The sequence below is a fragment of the Gopherus flavomarginatus genome, chromosome 12 (genome assembly GCF_025201925.1).
Source record: "Gopherus flavomarginatus isolate rGopFla2 chromosome 12, rGopFla2.mat.asm, whole genome shotgun sequence".
NCBI lineage: Eukaryota > Metazoa > Chordata > Testudines > Testudinidae > Gopherus > Gopherus flavomarginatus.
In genome coordinates this window covers 14,292,005-14,311,383 of record NC_066628.1, presented here as the reverse complement: position 1 = coordinate 14,311,383, position 19,379 = coordinate 14,292,005, and the positions used below count along the sequence as shown (strand labels likewise).

General features: G+C 48.4%; 1 pseudogene; it reads right to left on the bottom strand.

Moving 5' to 3' along the window:
• LOC127033161 (L-amino-acid oxidase-like) overlaps positions 1-13,411 on the bottom strand; it is a 59,701-nt pseudogene extending 46,290 nt beyond the window's left edge.
• Between the last annotated feature and the right edge of the window lie 5,968 nt (positions 13,412-19,379).

The window sequence follows — 19,379 nt, the reverse complement described above, 5'->3', positions numbered from 1 at the left end:
GGCATGGTGAGGCAAAGTGGGATGGAAAGTGCCCAAAACAGAACAATGGCCTTCTGTGTACAAGGGGCACGAGGAGGTGAAGTAGAAAGTCCCCAAACACAATTTGTCATAGCCAAGCTTGTTTTTCTATAATCACAATGGAAGCATGTGACAGATCCAGACCAGGGGGTACAGGAGTCTGGTAGAGGGCACATATACTGGTCACTGGATGAGTAATTTTCTGTTCCCTGAGTGACCAGAACAGGGGCTGCACTAGAGTAATCAGGAACCTGCTAGACCCAATTAAGGCAGACAGGCTTTTTAGATCACCTGCAGCCAACCAAGGCAGGCTAATCAGGGCACCTGGGTTTAAAAAGGAGCTCACCCCAGTCTGGTGGGGAGGAGCCAGAGGAGAGGAAGTGCATGTGAGGAGCTGGGAGCAAGAGGCACAAGGAGCTGAGAGTGAGAGTGGGTGCTGCTGGAGGACTAAGGAGTACAAGCATTATCAGACACCAGGAGGAAGGTCCTGTGGTGAGGCTAAAGAAGGTGTTTGGAGTAGGCCATGGGGAAGTAACCCAGAGAGTTGTAGTTGTCATGCAGCTGTTACAAGAGGCACTATAGACAGCTGCAATCCATAGGGCCCTGGGCTGGAACTGGAGTAGAGGGCAGGCCTGGGTTCCCTCCAAACCTCTCAACTCCTGGTCAGACACAGGAGGAGTTGATCCAGACTATGGGGAAGATCACTGAGGTGAGCAAATCTGCCAATAAGTGCAGGACCCACCAAGGTAGAGGAGGAACTTTGTCACAACTGGTGTCAGGGGTGGGACTTGGTGTGCACAGTGCAGCAGAAGAAGGAGGGTGATTTAAAAAAAAAAAGGTAGAGGGTTTATTTTTTTTTCACCACAATGAATGACTTAGTACGGGCATTGATACAAGCTATGGCTACCCGTGTCCAGGCAGCTGCTCAACAGGAGGCAGTGTGGCTGCAGCAGAAGACTAATTTCCTGCTTATGGACCAGGCTTCTCAAGACCGAGCTATGTTGCGGGAGCTGGTAAACCAGGTAAAGACCCTTACAGAGCTGAACCGCGGCCATGATGGGACGCAGATCATATGGGCCAGCCATTGGCTGCAGAACTCCACCAGAGAGGTTCTTTGCGGCCATCTGCCTGTCCCAAGTCAGGATAAAGGAGGAGGGTTGGGCGTGGGGCTAGCAACTCCGCCCCGTAAAAACCAACCTGCTACAGAAACTCTAACAATAGAGACAACAGAGACTTTTACCCTGGAAAAAGAAGGGTCTTCAATTTGAAGATGCATGACGCTGGGTGGTATAAGCCATGACGAAGCCACTAAGACGATTACCCTTCTCGCAACCAGGAGGATTACCATAGGCACATGGAACGTGAGGACCATGTACGAGTCAGGAAAGACGGCGCAGGTTGCAGCAGAGATGAGGAGCAACAACCTGACCCTATTAGGCATTAGCGAGACAAGATGGACGCAAGCGGGACAGAGACGACTGTTGACAGGAGAGCTGTTGCTGTATTCAGGACATGAAGAGAGCGACGCACCCCACACACAGGGAGTAGGCTTCGTGTTGTCCAAGCAGGCACAGAGAGCACTGATTGGTTGGGAGGCACATGGTCCCAGGATCATCACAGCATCCTTCAGAACTAAAATGAAGAGGATTAAGATTAATGTTGTTCAGTGCTATGCTCCAACTAATGACAGATATTAGAGATTCCTACTGTATGGAGCTGAAACCTGGAGGACAACCAAAACAACCATTAGGAAGATCCAGACCTTCATAAATAGCTGCCTCAGAAGGATTCTCCAGATCCGCTGGCCAGACACCATCAGTAACATCCACCTCTTGGAGAGGACCTGTCAACTCCCAGCAGAGGAAGAAATCAGAAGGAGAAGGTGGGGTTGGATAGGACATACACTATGCAAGCAGCCAACTAACATCACCAGACAGGCACTGTGGTGGAACCCCCAAGGCAAGCGGAAAAGAGGCCGTCCAAAAAACACCTGGTGACGTGACCTTCAGGCTGATAGCAAAAAAATGGGCTATACCTGAAACCAGTTAGAATGAATGGCCCAGGACAGAGGACTCTGGAGATCTGTTGTTGGCGGCCCATATCCCAATTGGGGTGACGGGCATGAGTGTGAGTGAGTGAGTGTATTGGCTGCAGAAAATGATGCGGGAGGATGATGTAGAGACAAACCTTTTGGTCTTTGAGAGGACAGCCCTACGAGAGGCCTGGCCTCGAGAGCAGTGGTCTGGCATCCTTGCCCCATTCCTGTGTGGGGAGGCCCTGAAGCCTTACTGTGATCTGCCTGAAGAGGCTGCAGTAGACTCCCCCTAGCTGAAAGCAGAGATCCTGGCCAGATCTGGGTTAACGACCGCAGTGCGGGCCCAACGGTATCACTAGTGGAAGTACCAGGAAAACAAAACCCCGCAGTCCCAATTGTATGACCTCATCCATGTCACATGAAAGTGGTTGCGAACAGAATCCCAGAGTCCAGAAGAGATCCTAGAGGTTCTGGTCATCGACCGATACATGAGGGGACTACTGTCAGACCTTCGTGCCTGGATAAGCCAGAACGAATCCTCCACCTATGATGAGGTTGTTGCACTGGTAGAGAGGTGAAGGACGGTGAGGGAGCTGACTCAACCAGTTAAGGAAGAGGCACCCCAGGTTAAACTAACAGCACGAAGCTCTAGAGCTCGGGTGACTGGGCCACCAGGAGGGCCCAGGTGGAAAAAAAGAGGGGCTGAAGGCCCACCAGAGGCCACCAAGAGTCGGAGCACAGAGGGAGAAGAGGATCATGATGTTAGATTGCCCAAACCAAGAGACCAGGGAATGCCTAGGGCTCCATATAGATGTTATGCCTGCAGGGAGTGGGGACATATAGCTGCCCAGTGTCCCAATGCTGAGGAGCCTGTGCAGTGTAACCTGGGGAACGGGGCAGACCCATGCTCCCTAATCCACCTTGTGGAGGTCTCACTAACCCCATATTTGTACACCAGACCAGTGAAATTAAACAGAATAGAGACCACGGCACTGGTTGATTAGGGAAGTGCTGTCACGCTTGTCTCGGGGAAGCTCGTCAAGTGTAGTCAGCTGCTGCGGGCTAGGCGTACAGGGATAACATGCGTCCATGGGACGGTTGGTTATTACCCCACCATCCCAGTAAAACTCGAGATTCAGGGGAACACTACTGAGGTAGCAGCAGGTGTAGTCCCTAAACTCCCATACCCGGTGCTCACAGGGAGGGACTTCCCAGGGTTTGGAAACTTACTCCCAGTAGGAGGATTGGAGGAAAAGGGGAACCCTGAAGTTAGTGAGGCTTCCACAGGAGACTGTCAACCTCCAGTCTTCTCTGAAATATTCCCAGATTTATTTTCCATTCCCAGACAGGGTAGAAAGTCAAAAAGGGAAAGGAGGGCAGCTAAGGCCTTGGGAACCCAAATACTGACTCAAAGCCAGAGGGTCGCTCTCATAGGTAAGCGGACAGGGGCAGCTGAAAAAGAGGCCACCCAGGAGGGAGAAGCACCTGAGTCTGACCCCCACCCTAACGCTTCTGAACCTGTGGAGGCAACAGAGACTGGGCCCCTAGATCTTGGGCAGATTAGCCCTGGGAGAGGAAATTTTGGACGGGACCAGGCTGAAGACCCAAGGTACGACAACCTTCGGAAGGAGGTGACTGAAATAGATGGGGTCCCGGTGGAAGGGAAAACCCAGGAACCAGGACCCTACTTCATAATGAAGAAGAATCTCTTATACCGGGTTGCACCAGTACAGGGGCAGAAGGTACAGCGGATCCTAGTACCTCAAAAACACCAGAACAATGTATTAAGTCTTGCTCTTAGTCACCTTTTTGGGGGGCATTTGGGGGGCAGAGAAGACCCTGGCACGAGTCCTGAAACGGTTCTTCTGGACTGGAGTACATGAAGAAGTGCGGAGGTACTGTGCGTCCTGCCCAGAGTGTCAGCTGCACAGTCCCCGTCCCCACCTGAGGGCACCTTTAGTACCCCTTCTCATCATAGAAGTCCCCTTTGAGCGAATAGCCATGGACCTAGTGGGACCCCTGGAGAAAACGGCTCGGGGCCACCAATATATACTTGCTGTTTTGGACTATGCTACTCGCTACCCAGAAGCAGTCCCCCTGAAGAACACAGCCTCTAAAACGATAGCCAAAGAGCTGGTGCGGAACTTTGCCCAAGCGGGGTACCAAAGGAGATATTAACAGACAGGGAACCCCATTTATGTCAAAGCTAATGAAGGACCTCTGTACGCTGCTCCATATACATACCCCGAGAACTTCAGTCTCCCATCCGCAGACTGATGGGTTGGTAGAAAGTTTTAACCGAACCCTCAAGGCTATGATATGGAAGGTGGTAAGTCGAGATGGAAAGGATTGGGACACCCTACTACCCTATCTTATGTTCGCTATCCAGGAGGTACCTCAGGCCTCAACTGGGTTTTCCCCCTTCGAGTTATTATATAGGCGTCTGTCATAAACAGATAGTTAAGGGTTAATGTCTCTTTTACCTGTAAAGGGTTAACAAACAAGGAACCAAACACCTGACCAAGGGACCAATCAGGAGACAAGATACTTTCAAATCTCGGTGGAGGGAAGCCTTTGTTTGTGTTTTTTGGGTTTTGCTTTGTTCTCTCTGGGCTGTGAGAGTGACCATACATACCTACAGGCTCTCTAATCTTCTATTCCAATTTTGTAAGTACAAAGGTAGAAAGGTGGTATAGTCTTTTATTTGTTTTTTCTTTATTTGCAACTGTGTATTTGGCTGAAAGTATTTTAAATTGTATTTCTTCTGGAGGAGGCTGTTTCTCCAATTTCTATAAGCTGACAGACCCTGTAACTTTTACCATCTAAATTACAGAGATAACTTTTACCTTTTTTCTTTCTTTTTATTAAAGTTTTGCTTTAAGACCTGTCTGATTTTTTCCCCTTGTTGAGGCTCAAGGGAACTGAGTCTGTACTCACCAGGGAATTGGTGGGGAGAAGGGAGAGGTGAATTTCCTCTTTGTTTTAGATTCATGGAGTTTGAATCTGTATTGCCTCTGGGTGAAGGGAAAAGAGGAGTGGGGGGGAAGGTATCATTCCTCTCTGTGTGGTGATTCAAGGAGTTTGAATCACGGTGATCTCCTAGTGTACCCAGGGCGGAAAGGAGCTGGGAGGAAGGGAGGAGGGGGAAGGAAAATGGTTTATTCCCCTTTGTTGTGAGACTCAAGGAATTTGGGTCTTGGGGGTCCCCAGGGAAGGTTTTGGGGGAGACCAGAGTTTATCAGGCACTCTACTCTAAGTCCTGATTGGTGGCAGCACTACAGGATCTAAGCTGGTAATTAAGCTTAGGGGAATTCATGCTAGTACCCATATTTTGGATGCTAAGGTTCGGAATTGGGAATTATACTATGACATGGTAGGCAGTGGTGGGATAAAGTAGAATCCAAAAGCCAGTAATTATTTTTCTTTTTTCTCTGCTAGCAGAGAGAGGGTTTTTAGAACTGCAGCCAGAATTTTTTTTTCCTTGCTCCTTTCTGGTTGTGCAGAGGCTGCCTCAGGGCAAAGACATTAAGGTTTAACAAGGGTCTTTTGTTAAACAAAACAGGTTTAAGTGAGCAGCAACAGAACATATTTGCAAATGATTGATTTTTTTTTATTCCTTTTTACCTTACCGTGAGTAGCTAGGGGAAAAAGTAGAAAGACTCTGTTGCTAAGCAAAAACCCAAGGAGGCAACAAAGAAGCAGCAGTTCAGGCAGTAAACCAGCAGAGGGCGCCCCAACACAAAAAAGCAGGAAACATGACTTCCAGGGCAAAACTGAATGCAGAGAAGCAAATCAAAGACGCAGACCACAAGCGAGACATGGAAAAAAAACTACAAGAGATGGAGCTGAGAGAAAGAGAAAGAGAGGCCGCCCACAGGAGAGAGCTGGAGATAAAAGAGAAAGAGTTGGAATTCCAGAGGGAGGCCCACTGGCAGGCCCTGGAATTAGCGCCGGCTAGGCAGCATGCTCCAGTCAACCCTAACCACCCTTCTCCAGTTATTGTTCCACATCCCAAGAAATTTCCCACCTACAAGGCAGGTGATGACACTGAGGCCTTCTTAGAAAATTTTGAAAGAGCCTGCCTTGGGTACAACATCTCTGAAGACCAGTACATGATAGAACTGAGGCCACAGCTTAGTGGACCTTTAGCAGAGGTGGCGGCTGAAATGCCTAAGGAGAACATGAATGATTATAAACTTTTTCAAACCAAGGCCAGATACAGAATGGGAATAATACCTGAGCATGCCCGTCGGCGGTTCAGAGCCCTAAAATGGAAACCAGATGTGTCATTCCCCCGACACGCCTACCACATTGCAAAGAATTATGAGGCCTGGATATCAGGAACAAAGGTTAACAATCTGGACAAGCTGCACCTCCTGATACAAATGGAGCAGTTCTTAGATGGTGTTCCTGAGGAAATAGAGAGGTACATCCGAGATGGGAAACCCAAAACGGTAACCGAGGCGGGGGAGATTGGAGCTAAATGGATGGAAGTGGCAGAAAAGAAAAAAGCTACTGTCAAGGGGAGCGAATACCCTAGGGGGCACACCGACAATAAACCCTATAACCGAGGGCAGCCCAAGACCCCACCTACAACCCAAGGGAAGCCACAGACGCCCTATTCTCCCACCTCACCAGTCTCCAGTAACCCACCTCAGCCCAGTGACCAGTCAGCTGAGCGATGCTTTAAATGTAATGAACTGGGGCTTTAAATGTAATGAACTGGGACATATAAAGGCCAACTGCCCAAAGAACCCCAGCCGAGTGCAGTTCATTACACCACCATCACACCAAAGATCCCCAGGCCCAGATGACTCTCAAATACCCTTGGAGCGAAGGGAAATTTTGAGAGTGGGTGGAAAGAAGGTTACCGCGTGGAGAGACACGGGGGCACAAGTGTCAGCTATCCACCAATCCTTCGTCGACCCCAAATTCATCAACCCAGAGGCCCAAGTGACAATTTACCCCTTCATGTCACAAGCTGTAGACTTGCCTACAACTGAACTGCCTGTCCAGTACAAAGGCTGGTCAGGAATGTGGACTTTTGCAGTTTGTGACAATTATTCCATCCCCATGCTGCTGGGGGAAGACTTGGCCAACCAGGTGAAGCGGGCCAAGAGAGTGGGAATGGTTACCCACAGCCAAACCAGGCAAGCTTCCCGACCCATCCCTGTTCCTGAGCCGTCCACAGGGGCCCCGTCTGTGTTACCAGAGACCAGAGAGAGGTAGTGGACCCGGATCCCCTGCCAACGACTAAAATAGCCACAGTGACTCCAGTCCCAGACCCGAAACTGGAAAAGCAACCAGCACCAGCGCCAGCAATTGCAAACCAATCTTCAACCCCAAAGCCAGAGGGCACTAGCGAGCCTAAACTGGCCGAAGCAGCAGACAACCACACCCAAGAAGATCAGCCAGAGCCTGAAATACCACCTGGTGCACCAGCAGAGAGTGATTCACCAGCAACGAAAACAACCCCATCACCTACATCGCTTCCAGAGGGACCAAGCCCAAGTCCACAGTCTAAGGAAGAACTGGTGTATCCAGCTTCAAGGGAACAGCTCCAGACTGAGCAGGAAGCAGATGACAGCCTTCAGAAAGCTTGGGCAGTGGCACGGAGCACCCCACTGCCTCTCAGCTCTTCTAATCGATCCCAGTTTGTTGTAGAACAAGGACTTATATACAAGGAGACTCTTTCTGGTGGACACCAGGAAGACTGGCATCCGCAAAAACAGTCGATGGTTCCAAACTAAGTACTGGGAAAAGCTCTTAAACTTAGCCCATGATCATCCCAGTGCCATGCTGAGGTGAACAGAACCAAAGACCGGTTGGGGAAGTCCTTCCACTGGGAGGGGATGGGCAAGGACATTGCCAAGTATGTCCGGTCTTGTGAGGTATGCCAAAAAGTGGGGAAGCCCCAAGACCAGGTCAAGGCCCCTCTCCAGCCACTCCCCATAACTGAGGTCACATTTCAGCGAGTAGCTGTGGATATTCTGGGTCCTTTCCCAAAAAAGACACCCAGAGGAAAGCAGTACATACTGACTTTCGTGGACATTGCTACCCGATGGCCGGAAGCAGTAGCTCTAGGCAACACCAGGGCTAAAGCTGTGTGCCTGGCCCTAACAGACATTTTTGCCAGGGTAGGTTGGCCCTACGACATCCTTACAGATTCAGGATCTAATTTCCTGGCAGGGACCATAAAAGAACTGTGGGAAACTCATGGGGTGAACCACTTGGTTGCCACCCCGTACCACCATCAAACCAAAGGCCTGGTGGAAAGGTTTAATGGAACTTTGGGGGCCATGATACATAAATTCATCAATGAACACTCCAATGACTGGGACCTAGTGCTGCAACAGTTACTTTTTGCCTACAGGGCTGTACCACATCCCAGTTTAGGGTTTTCACTGTTTGAACTTGTGTATGCCCATGAGGTTAAGGGGCCATTACAGTTGATGAAGCACTAGTGGGAGGGGTTTACGCCTTCTCCAGGGACTAACATTCTGGACTTTGTAAGTAACCTACAAAGCACCCTCCGGCACTCTTTAGCCCTTGCTAAAGAAAACCTAAAGGATGCTCAGGAAGAGCAAAAGGCCTGGTATGACAGACATACCAGAGAACATTACTTCAAGGTAGGAGACCAGGGTATGGTCTTGAAGGCGCAACAGGCCCATAAGATAGAAGCATCATGGGAAGGGCCATTCATGGTCCAAGAGCGCCTGGGAGCTGTTAACTACCTCATAGCATTTCCCAATTCCTCCCTAAAGCCCAGAGTGTACCATGTTAATTCTCTCAAGCCCTTTTATTCCAGAGACTTACAGGTTTGTCAGTTTACAGCCCAGGGAGGAGATGACGCTAAGTGGCCTGAAGGTGTCTACTATGAAGGAAAAAGTGACGGTAGCATGGAAGAGGTGAACCTCTCCACAACCCTGGAACGTCTTCAGTGGCAACAAATCAAGGAGCCGTGCACTAGCTTCGCCCCATTGTTCTCAGCCACCCCAGGACGGACTGAACAGGCGTACCACTCCATTGACACAGGTAATGCTCACCCAATTAGAATCCCACCCTACTGGGTGTCTCCTCATGCCCAAGCTGCTATAGAACGGAAGATCCAAAACATGCTACAGATGGGTATAATCCGCTCACCTACCCGTGCATTGGCATCTCCAGTGGTTCTGGTACCGAAACTAGATGGGGAAATACGCTTTTGTGTGGACTACTGTAAGCTAAATGCGGTAACTCATCCAGACAACTATCCAATGCCACGCACCGATGAGCTATTGGAAAAGTTGGGACGTGCCCAATTCATATCTACAATAGACTTAACCAAGGGGTACCGGCAAGTACCGCTAGATGAACCTGCCAAGGAAAGGTCAGCATTCATCACCCATGCGGGGGTGTATGAATTTAATGTACTTCCTTTCGGGCTGCGAAATGCACCCACCACCTTCCAGAGGCTGGTAGATGGTCTACTAGCGGGACTGGGAGAATATGCAGTTGGCTACCTCGATGATGTGGCCATTTTTTCAGACTCCTGGCCTGAACACCTAGAACACCTGGAAAAAGTCTTTGAGCACATCAGGCAGGCAGGACTAACTGTTAAGGCCAAAAAGTGTCAAATAGGCCAAAACAGAGTGACTTACCTGGGACACCAGATGGGTCGAGGAACCATAAACCCCCTACAGGCTTAGGTGGATGCTATCCAAAAGTGGCCTGTCCCAAAGTCCAAGAAACAGGTCCAATCCTTGTTAGGCTTGGCCGGGTATTACAGGCGATTTGTACCACACTACAGCCAAATCGCTGCCCCACTGACCGACTTGAACAAAAAGACCCAGCCAAATGCAGTTAAGTGGACTAATGAGTGTCAAAAAGCCTTTACCCAGCTTAAGGTGGCACTCATGTCGGACCCTGTGCTAAGTGCCCCGGACTTTGAAAACCATTCTTAGTAACCACAGATGCATCTGAGCGTGGTATAGGAGCAGTTCTCATGCAGGAAGGACCGGATCACAACTTCCTTCCTGTCGTGTTTCTCAGCAAGAAACTGTCTGAGAGGGAAAGTCACTGGTCAGTCAGTGAAAAGGAATGCTAAACCATTGTATACGCCCTGGAAAAGCTACGCCCATACGTTTGGGGACAGCGGTTCCAGCTACAAACTGACCATGCTGCGCTAAAGTGGCTTCATACTGCCAAGGGGAACAACAAAAAACTTCTTCGATGGAGTTTAGCCCTCCAAGATTTTGATTTTGAAATTCAACACATTTCAGGAGCTTCTGACAAAGTAGCTGATGCATCCTCTCGTGTAAGTTTCCCAGAATCCACTGGGTAAAATTTGTCCTTAAAATGTAGAAAGTCTTGTAGTTTACATACTTAGTAGTATATGTAAAGGTGCATGTGTTGTATTAATCTGTTTATTCTAAAGTTCTAGGAAAAAAATCACCGCCAGTGAGGTTCTCCACTGTCTGCGATTTGGGGGGCGTGTCATAAACAGATAGTTAAGGGTTAATGTCTCTTTTACCTGAAAAGGGTTAACAAACAGGGAACCAAAAAAACACCTGACCAGAGAACCAATCAGGAAACAAGATACTTTCAAACCTCAGTGAAGGGAAGCCTTTGTTTGTAGTTTTGGGTTTTGCTTTGTTCTCTCTAGGCTCTGAGAGTGACCACACATACCTACAGGCTCTCTAATCTTCTGTTCCAATTTTGTAAGTACATAAGTAGAAAGACAGTTTAGTCTTTTTAATTGTTTTTCTGTATTTGCAACTGTGTATCTGGCTAGTAGAGTTTTAATGTGTATTTGGGTGAAAGTATTTTAAATTGTATTTCTGCTGGAGAAAGTTTTCTTTCTATTGTCTAATAGCTGACAGACCCTGTAATATTCCATCTTGAATTTACAGTGATTTTCTTTATTCTTTTTTCTTTTATTAAAAGTTTTGCTTTTAAGACCTGTCTGATTTTTTCCCTTCTTGAGGCTCAAGAGAATTGAGTCTGTACTTTACAGGGACGGAGAAGGGAGGGGGAGAGAAAGAGGGGGGAACCCACCTGATTTCTCTGTGTGGTGATTCAAGGAATTTGAATCACGGTGATCTCCTAGTGTACCCAGGGCAGGAAAGATCTGGGAGGAAGAAAGGAGAAGGGGGAATCCCTTTGTTTAGATTCACAGAGCTTGAATCTGTATATTTCTCCAGGAGTCCAGGGAGGGAACACCTGGAGGGGAAGAGGGGGAAGGGAAATGGTTTATTCCCCTTTGTTGTGAGACTCAAGGAATTTGGGTCTTGGGGGTCCCCAGGGAAGGTTTTGGGGGAGACCAGAGTCTATCAGGCGCTCTACCTAAGTCCTGATTGGTGGCAGCATATCAGATCTAAGCTGGTAATTAAGCTTAGGGAAATACATGCTAGTACCCATATTTTGGACGCTAAGGTTCAGATCTGGGAATTATACTATGACAACTACAATAACGGGAGAGCTCTCTCCTGTCAGCATAGAGCGACTTCACTAAAGCACTACAACGGCACAGCTGCGCTGATGAAGCCATTATAAATGTAGACTTGCGCATATCTACCACTTCTCAGAGAGGTGAGTTAACTACTGTGACAGTCTATAAGTTCATCTATGTACAAGGCTATGATAAACTTCGTACAAAGTATGCCTTGTGAGGTAGCATTTGAAAACTCATTATTTGCTGATCAGTATTGTCCTGGTAAAATATGCATAACAACATTGTACGTAAAGTTATAAGATTCTACTGTACGTTGTTACTAAGACATATTCTAAATCTGGGGAGACTTCATCAGACTAGTTCCTCAGAAACAAGAGGCAAATTTATGTCTCAGCTAGGTGTCAACAAGATCAAATAGTCTATCACATGGTCAAGTGGTCATCCTTTGGCTCTGGTGGAGCTGGAAAAGGCAAAGCTATACACTTTGATGCAAACTCCCCTCTCCTTCAAGGGAAAGCCTCCCCTGGAATTGCATAGGGTTCAGGTTGGAACTTTAAGAAAAAAAATATGTTGTCTGCTTCTCTTTAGGATTTTGCAGAAATCAACCATTTGCCTGTAAATAAACAAATAAATAAGGGCTCAGCCCCACAGCGACTTATCCACATAGGGCCAGATTCACATGGGAAGGCTCTGGCATCGGAGAGACCATGGGGAAAGTCTCTGGTAGGGAAGGAGGCAGCAGGACACTACACTGCTAAAAAGAGCAGTGTAGGCGTGGGAGGCACTGCTCAGGCATGTAGAAAGCCGTGTAGGGGTTTCTACTCTACTCTCCTAAAGCAGTGCCTCACTGTCTACACTGCTACTTCTGCCCATTCCAGCTGGACGTGCAGCATAGGCACCAGTGTGCTCCAGGGCTGGAGCACCCATGGAAAAAAAAATAACGGGTGCTTAGCACCCACCAGCAACCAGCTCCACCCCTCCCCCCAGTGACTCCCACCTGCTGCTGCCCCACAGATCAACTCCTTCCCCTTCTTCCCAGCACCTTCCACCCTCTGGAGACCCTGCCAATCAGCTCCTTCTTCTGGGAGGGAGGAGGAGGAGCAGGGAGTGAGAGGAGCAGGGATGGGATGCGCTATGGGGAGTTGGCAGGACTGGGCAGGAAGAAGCAGGGAGTGGAGGTTTGGGGGAAGGAGTGTTGTGGGGGCAGGGCCTGCAGCTGAGCGGGGGATGAGACCCGCAGGGAAAGTTGAAAGCTGGCATCTGTGGCATCACGCTCAGTGTAGACACACCTTAAGGTTCTAAATCCAAGTGACGAAAAGCGCTGGGAATTCTGTGAACTTGCAGGTGTATGTTTTTTCCGGGCTTAGTTTCATGCCCAGGATAGATCAAATTCTGCCTGTCAGTTATAAAGGACTGTATGTTATACCGCTGCTATTACGCTGCAGTTCATGGGGTATCATGAACGGGAGACTAGAATTTGACCTGCTGTCTTTCTCAGCAATTTCCTGTGTATCTTTCTGTAGGTGAATAGCAGGGCTGTCCTTAGGCATAGGCAGAATAGGCAGCCACGTAGGGCCTCACTGCCTGGGGGCACCACTCAGCAGGCAGCCCAGACAGTGTAGAAGCAGGGCTGCTGGGTCCTAGAGAGAGCAGAATGCTGCACAGTCTGAGGGACGGGATTGGCTGCTGGGGTCTCTGGGAAGGGGAGGGGGTAGGGGTTGGGGAGGGAGCTCACCTGTGAGTGTGACTCTTTCCCCCCGGCTGAGGTCAGGTGAGGCAGGCTCTGTGGCTCTGGAACCAGTATCCTTTGTTGTCTCCCATAACATCCATTCTTCTCCCCCCCGCCCCACGGCGCACCCCCTCCTTTCTCCCTCCTCCCCAGGAGCAGCCCTCTCTCTCTCCTCCCTCCCCTCCGTCAGGGCTGGGTTGGGTGAGGTGCTGCGGGGGAGGGCTGGCTGGCTGCCTGCTGAGGAATGAAAGTGAAAGTAACTCACTTCCTGGGCAGCGAGCCAGGATTGGAATGTCACACAGGGCTGGGTTGGGGTTAGGCAGATGTGTGAAAAATCAGGACAAGGGGTTGGGGTAAGGTAAGCAGATATCCCTATTTTATAGGGCCAGTCCTGATATATGGGGTCTTTTTCTTATATAGGCTCCTTTTACCCCCCCCCCCCCCGCCCCCACTGCTTGTCCTGATTTTTCACACTTGCTGTCTGGTCACTCTAGGTGGGGGTAATTGGTGCCTATATAAGACAAAGCCCCAAATATCAGGACTGACCCTATAAAGTCAGGACATCTGGATCTGGCCACCCTAGCTGGGAAGCGCCTCTCCCCGGGCTGGCAGCTGCCAGCGATCCGTCTCATCCGGGGGGAGCTGCACAGGGCAAGATGAGCTGCTGTGGTTCCATGGGTGACCTGTCTGAGATCAGATGCTGTGCTAACTTCACCATGGTTTGTTGGGCTGGTAGCGGTGCCCATTGGCATGTGATTGCACCTGAGGGTTTGCTGCTGCTGTTGCCACTCTGCACCCCAAGAGGTGGATTTTGGGGTCTATTGCAGCTGTTGGACCAGCAGGCTGGGGGGTGAGCCAAGCATGAAAGCAGTACTGTGTTGCCATTTAGATTGTCATTTAACAACTTTGTTTGCCAAAAATTCTTGCTAACAATCCTGAATCCAATTTCAATATTTTTTTTAAAAAAATCAATATCTTAGCCAAAAACAGAAAATTAAGTTGTTGACAATTATTAATGACAGGTTTGGTTTGAGGCAGGGAGTGGGCCAGTTTTCATCAGAGAAACAAAAAATGTTGACTGACTTTCCTATAGCCTGTTACTCCTGATAAGAACCCTCCAACAACTGTAATATGCTCATCTCCTTACTAGTGTATAAAGCAGGGGTCGGCAACCTACGGCACACGTGTCAAAGGTGGCAAGTGAGCTGATTTTTGATGGTATGCAGCAGCAGGCTGAGCGGCTCAGCCCATCACTGCTCTGGGGTTCCGGCTGCTGCCCTACTGCCAGCTGGGATACCAGCCATCGGCCCCACTCAGCACCTGCTGCTGGCCTGGGGACCCCCAAGGAACCCCAGGCTGGCAGTGGGCTGAGCAGGCCAGCTGAACCACTCAACCTGCTGTCAGCCTGGGGTTCCATTCACTCAGCTGGCAGCGGGCTGAGTGGCTGATGGCAGGCTGAGCAGGGCCGGTAGGGGGTTGAGTGGCTCAGTCTGCTGCCAGTCTGGGGTGCCAGCAGCACTCAGCCTACTGCTACTCCGGGGTTCCGGCTGCCGGCCCCTTGCCAGTCAGGAGCTCAGCCACCAGCCCCACTCTGCCTCCTGCCAGCCTGGGTGAGCAGAATCCCAGGCTGGTAGCGGGCTGAGGGGGGGTTGGTGGCCGGGATCCTGGCTGGCAGGAGTTGGTGGTCAGAACCCCAGACCAGCAGTGGGCTGAGCAGGGCCTGGGATCCTTGTCTTGGGTTCCAGCCACCAGCCTGCTGCCGGTTTGGGGTTTCATTTACTCAGCTGGCAGTGGCCTGAGCAGGACTGGTGGCCAAGACCTCATATAATAACAATAGTTTATTTATATAATACATACATAGAGAGAAACCTTCCACAAACATTAAAATGTATTACTGGCACGAGAAACCTTAAATTACAGTGAACTTGGCACACCACTTCTGAAAGGTTGCCGACCCCTGGTATAGAGTGACCATATGTTGTACTAAGATTTTCCTGCTTTTTTTTTTCCCTGTGAGTCAGTATAACTTTTGCCAGCCCAGAAGTTGGGCAGCCAATGTTTTACGTTTTCACAATGTTTTCTCCAACTTTCATAAAGTAAATACATAGTTAATACGAGTTAAAAAGGCCAGGGACACTTCTTGGTGAAGAATCTGTACCGCAGATCATGCCCATAGACGATCCAGAAAAGAAATTTGAGGTTGAATTTTTTAATGTTGTGATGGATAAAGCAGTATCTGCTGTTGATGGAAGGTTTAATACCTTGCAAGTACACCATGAACAGTTTGGATTTTTGTATGACATAACTAAATTCAATGAAATAGGAAAACAAGAGCAACTAATGACAAAGTGCAAGAATCTAGAGAGCCTCCTGAAGCATGGTGATAGTTTTGATTTAAATGGACTTGAACTGTACGAAGAATTGAGTACACTGTCATCAATGTTGCCACATGCAAAATCGGTGATGGACATTGTACAGTTTATTCATACCCGCAAACTTGTAGACATATATCCTAATGTGTACATTGCCACTCGTATTCTACTGACAATTCCTGTAACAGTAGCATCAGGAGAACGGAGTTTCTCAAAACTAAAGCTCATTAAAAACTATCTCTGCTCTACCATGAGTCAGGAACGCTTAACTGGTCTTGCTATTCTTGCAGTCGAACAAGACATGACTTTGTCTTTGTCATACTTTGACATTATTACTGATTTTGCAGCCAAAAAAGCCAGAAAGATTGCTTTTAATTAAAAATAAATCTTTGTTTCAATACCTCTTCATACAAATTTCCAATAAATTTTTGATAAATTAAAAAATATATATTATTTGCATCATTCTGTCATATCAGAATTTTTTCTATAGTGCTGCTTCTTTAGTGCTAGTCCATCAGCATTACAGTGTGCTTAATTAAGTTAAACTGGTTTTAATAACGTGAATGTGGCAAGTTTTCCAATACTGTAAGCTTATGTTTGTGTTTCTAAGAGCAGATCAGGCACAGGGGCACCAGTTTAATAATCTTGCCTAGGGCACCATAAATCTTAAGGCCGGCCCTGGTGAATAGATTCATGATTCCTGCACAGACAGCGAAGACAGTTTTCAACTCTGGCTGCAGATACTTCTGCAATAACTTTGACAGCATTTCCATTGAGATAACAGATACCCCCGCTCCACCCTGAGGCCCTGCCCTTGCTCTGCCTCTTCCCACCCTGCCCCCACTTCACTCCCTCCCCCAAGGTCCCCCCTTCCCCATCCCCTCCCCTTTCCTCTCCCCACTGTCTCCTGCCCCAGCCCTTTCTTTTCCCCCTGCCCCAGCCCTATCCCCTTCCCACTTTTGACAGCTGATCGGCAGCCAGACCTGGGGCCCGGAGAACAACTGATCAGTGGCCAGCCCCGGGGCCCCACTTGAGTCACTGTGGCTGGTGGATGCTGAGCACTCCCTATTTTTTTCCATGTGGGTGCTTGAGCTCCGGAGCACCCATAGAGTCAGCACCTGTGAATGATGCTGCCAACCCTTACTTTCAGGGGTAATTAGGATTTACTTGTTGATGCAGGACAGAGGCAGGAGCTGTCACAGCTAGAAGCCAAAGCATGGCCCAGCCACAATCTGCTGCTCCTGCTGAGCTTAAAAACAAGCCTGTTTGCTCCCCCTGGCCAATCAGGCAGCCTGTCCGGTGACCCTACTGCAACTCAGCTGAGCTCATTAATCTGCCTGGAGGCTGGACTGATGAGTCCTCGGGCTCAGCTGAAGTGCTCCAAACACAGTGGAGTTATTGCAGTGTAGTTGCAGCTGTGTCGGTCCCTAGGATATTGCGGGGACAAGCTGGGTGAGGGAATAGCGTTTACTGGACCAAATTCTCTTGGTGAAAGAGACAAGCTTTCGAACTATACAAAGCTCGTTAGAGTCATGTCAGTGTAAAAGCACTGCGAGCACCATGAAAGTACATTCAGTCTCTATTAGAGATTCACTACTGTTGTGCTGTAGGTCTGTCATAAACAGATAGTTAAGGGTTAATGTCTCTTTAACCTGTAAAGGGTTAACAAGCTTAGTGAACCTGGCTGACGCCTGACCAAAGGACCAATCGGGGGACAAGATACTTTCAAATTTTGGTGGAGGGAAGTCTTTGTTTGTGCTTTTTGGGTTGTTCTTTGTTCTCTCTTGGGATTAAGAGGAGCCAGTCGTGCAACCAGTTTTCTCCAAGCTTTCTGAAACAGTCTCTCAGGTTCAAAATAATAAGTAATAGCTAGAAGGTGGAATAGTCTTTTTGTTTGTTTTCTTTATTTGCAAATGTGTATTTTTGCTGGAAGGATATTTTACCTCTGTTTGCTGTAACATACTTAGGCTAGGGGAGGAGAGAGTCCTCTGGTCTATGTAAAGCTGAGACCCTGTAAACGTTTTCCATCTTGATTTTACAGAGATAATTTTTACTTTTCTTTTAATTAAAAGCTTTTCTTTTTAAGAACCTGATTGATTTTTTTTCTTGTGTAAGACCCAAGGGGATTGGGTCTGAACTCACCAGGGATTGGTGGGGGAAAAGGAATGGCGGGGAAAGGTTAATTCCTCTCTGTTTTAAGATTCAAGGAGTTGAATCACAGTGATCTCTCAGGGTAACCCAGGGAGGGGGAATGATTTATTCCTCTTTGTTTTAAGACCCAAGGGATTTGGGTCTTGGGTTCCCCAAGGAAGGTTTTCGGGGGAAAGAAGTGTACCAAACACTATATTTTGATTGGTGGCAGCGTTATCAGATCTAAGCTAGGAATTAAGTTTAGAGGGGTACATGCAGGTCCCCCCTTTCTGGATGCTAAAGTTCCAAGTGTGAATCAGAGTCAGATTGACCAAGACTTTTTGACAGCTTTGGACCACTTCATGGATGCAAAGCAGCTGTACATGCAGCATAATTAGTCCTCTATATCAGGATTCTGCTGCTAGGTGCTGAGCTCCTATTGATTTGAGTCCAATCTGAGATCAGTGGCAGCTCCAGGAAACTATTAATACCTGGCAGTATCAGGCCTTTTTTACAACACAACAACCTGCATACCTTGCTCCGTGTTGCATAAAATAGATCTTCAGCAGATTTTCCTGTCCTTGAGCCAACCATGGGGTAATTCAAGAGATCAGGACTTCATTTGACATTTCCTGTTCTCTTGCGGACACCAGTAACCAAATATCAGGTGCTGTTACTCTGAGAACTTGTTTAGCAGAAGATTAAATTGTTCTATATATATTTGGACAATTCTAGAGTGAGAGAACAGAGAGGGTAATTTTGTTTAAAAGGAAAAGTCTTATACATGAACCAGAACCAAATTGGAGATCCAGTTCAAACTGGTATTTTTTACTTTACAAACCTGGACCTTGATTTTGGCCTATCTAATGAACCCGAACCAGAATCGAGAGGGGGGAAAAAAAGGTTACCGCCCTGACAAAAGGTGGATGGGCCAGGCTCATTCACTGGGGTAGCGTCCACCCAATCTATGTCCTCAGTCATACTGCTGCAGCAGAGTGGAGTACGGGCACTCTTCCTTGAGGATGAAGAGGGAATCTCAATCCTGGGAGGCAATTGAGGTCCAGGAGTGGTGTAAGGATGAGTGGGTTTTGCTCCCAGTAGAGGGTGAGATGAAGGGGAGATGAATGGAGAGCAGTCATACTTGGGAACTGGAGCTGGATGGTAAACAAACCTTGGTACACCTCTGGACTAAGAACACAGGTGCTAACACTTTTTCCACCTATAGGGGTTTTGTAAGGTGGGAACATCTATTCCACTTGCCCTGGGGAGCTAAGGCTAAGGTGAGAACATGGATCATGAGTAAGGCTACAGTTATGTCACAGAAGTCACAGAAAGTGACTTCCAGAGACCTCTGTGACATTTTCCACTTCACCTGGGGCAACGGGGCTGGAGTTGTCAGCCGGTGGGGGCCCCACAGTTCTCAGCTGCTGCAACTCCCTGCCATAGGGCAGCAGGGTCCCCTGAGCTCCTAGCTGCCACAGGCAGCTGGGAGCTGTGGGTGCTGGATCCACCACCCTCCCCATTTTGCCAGGGACATTTGTTTATTGCCCATGACCTGTCCATGACTTTTACTAAAAATCTTAGCCTTAATGATCAACTTCCCCTTCCCCGCTTTCAACCTCATACTTAAGGCTCGAGGAGTGATAGTTCCCACCTCCTCGA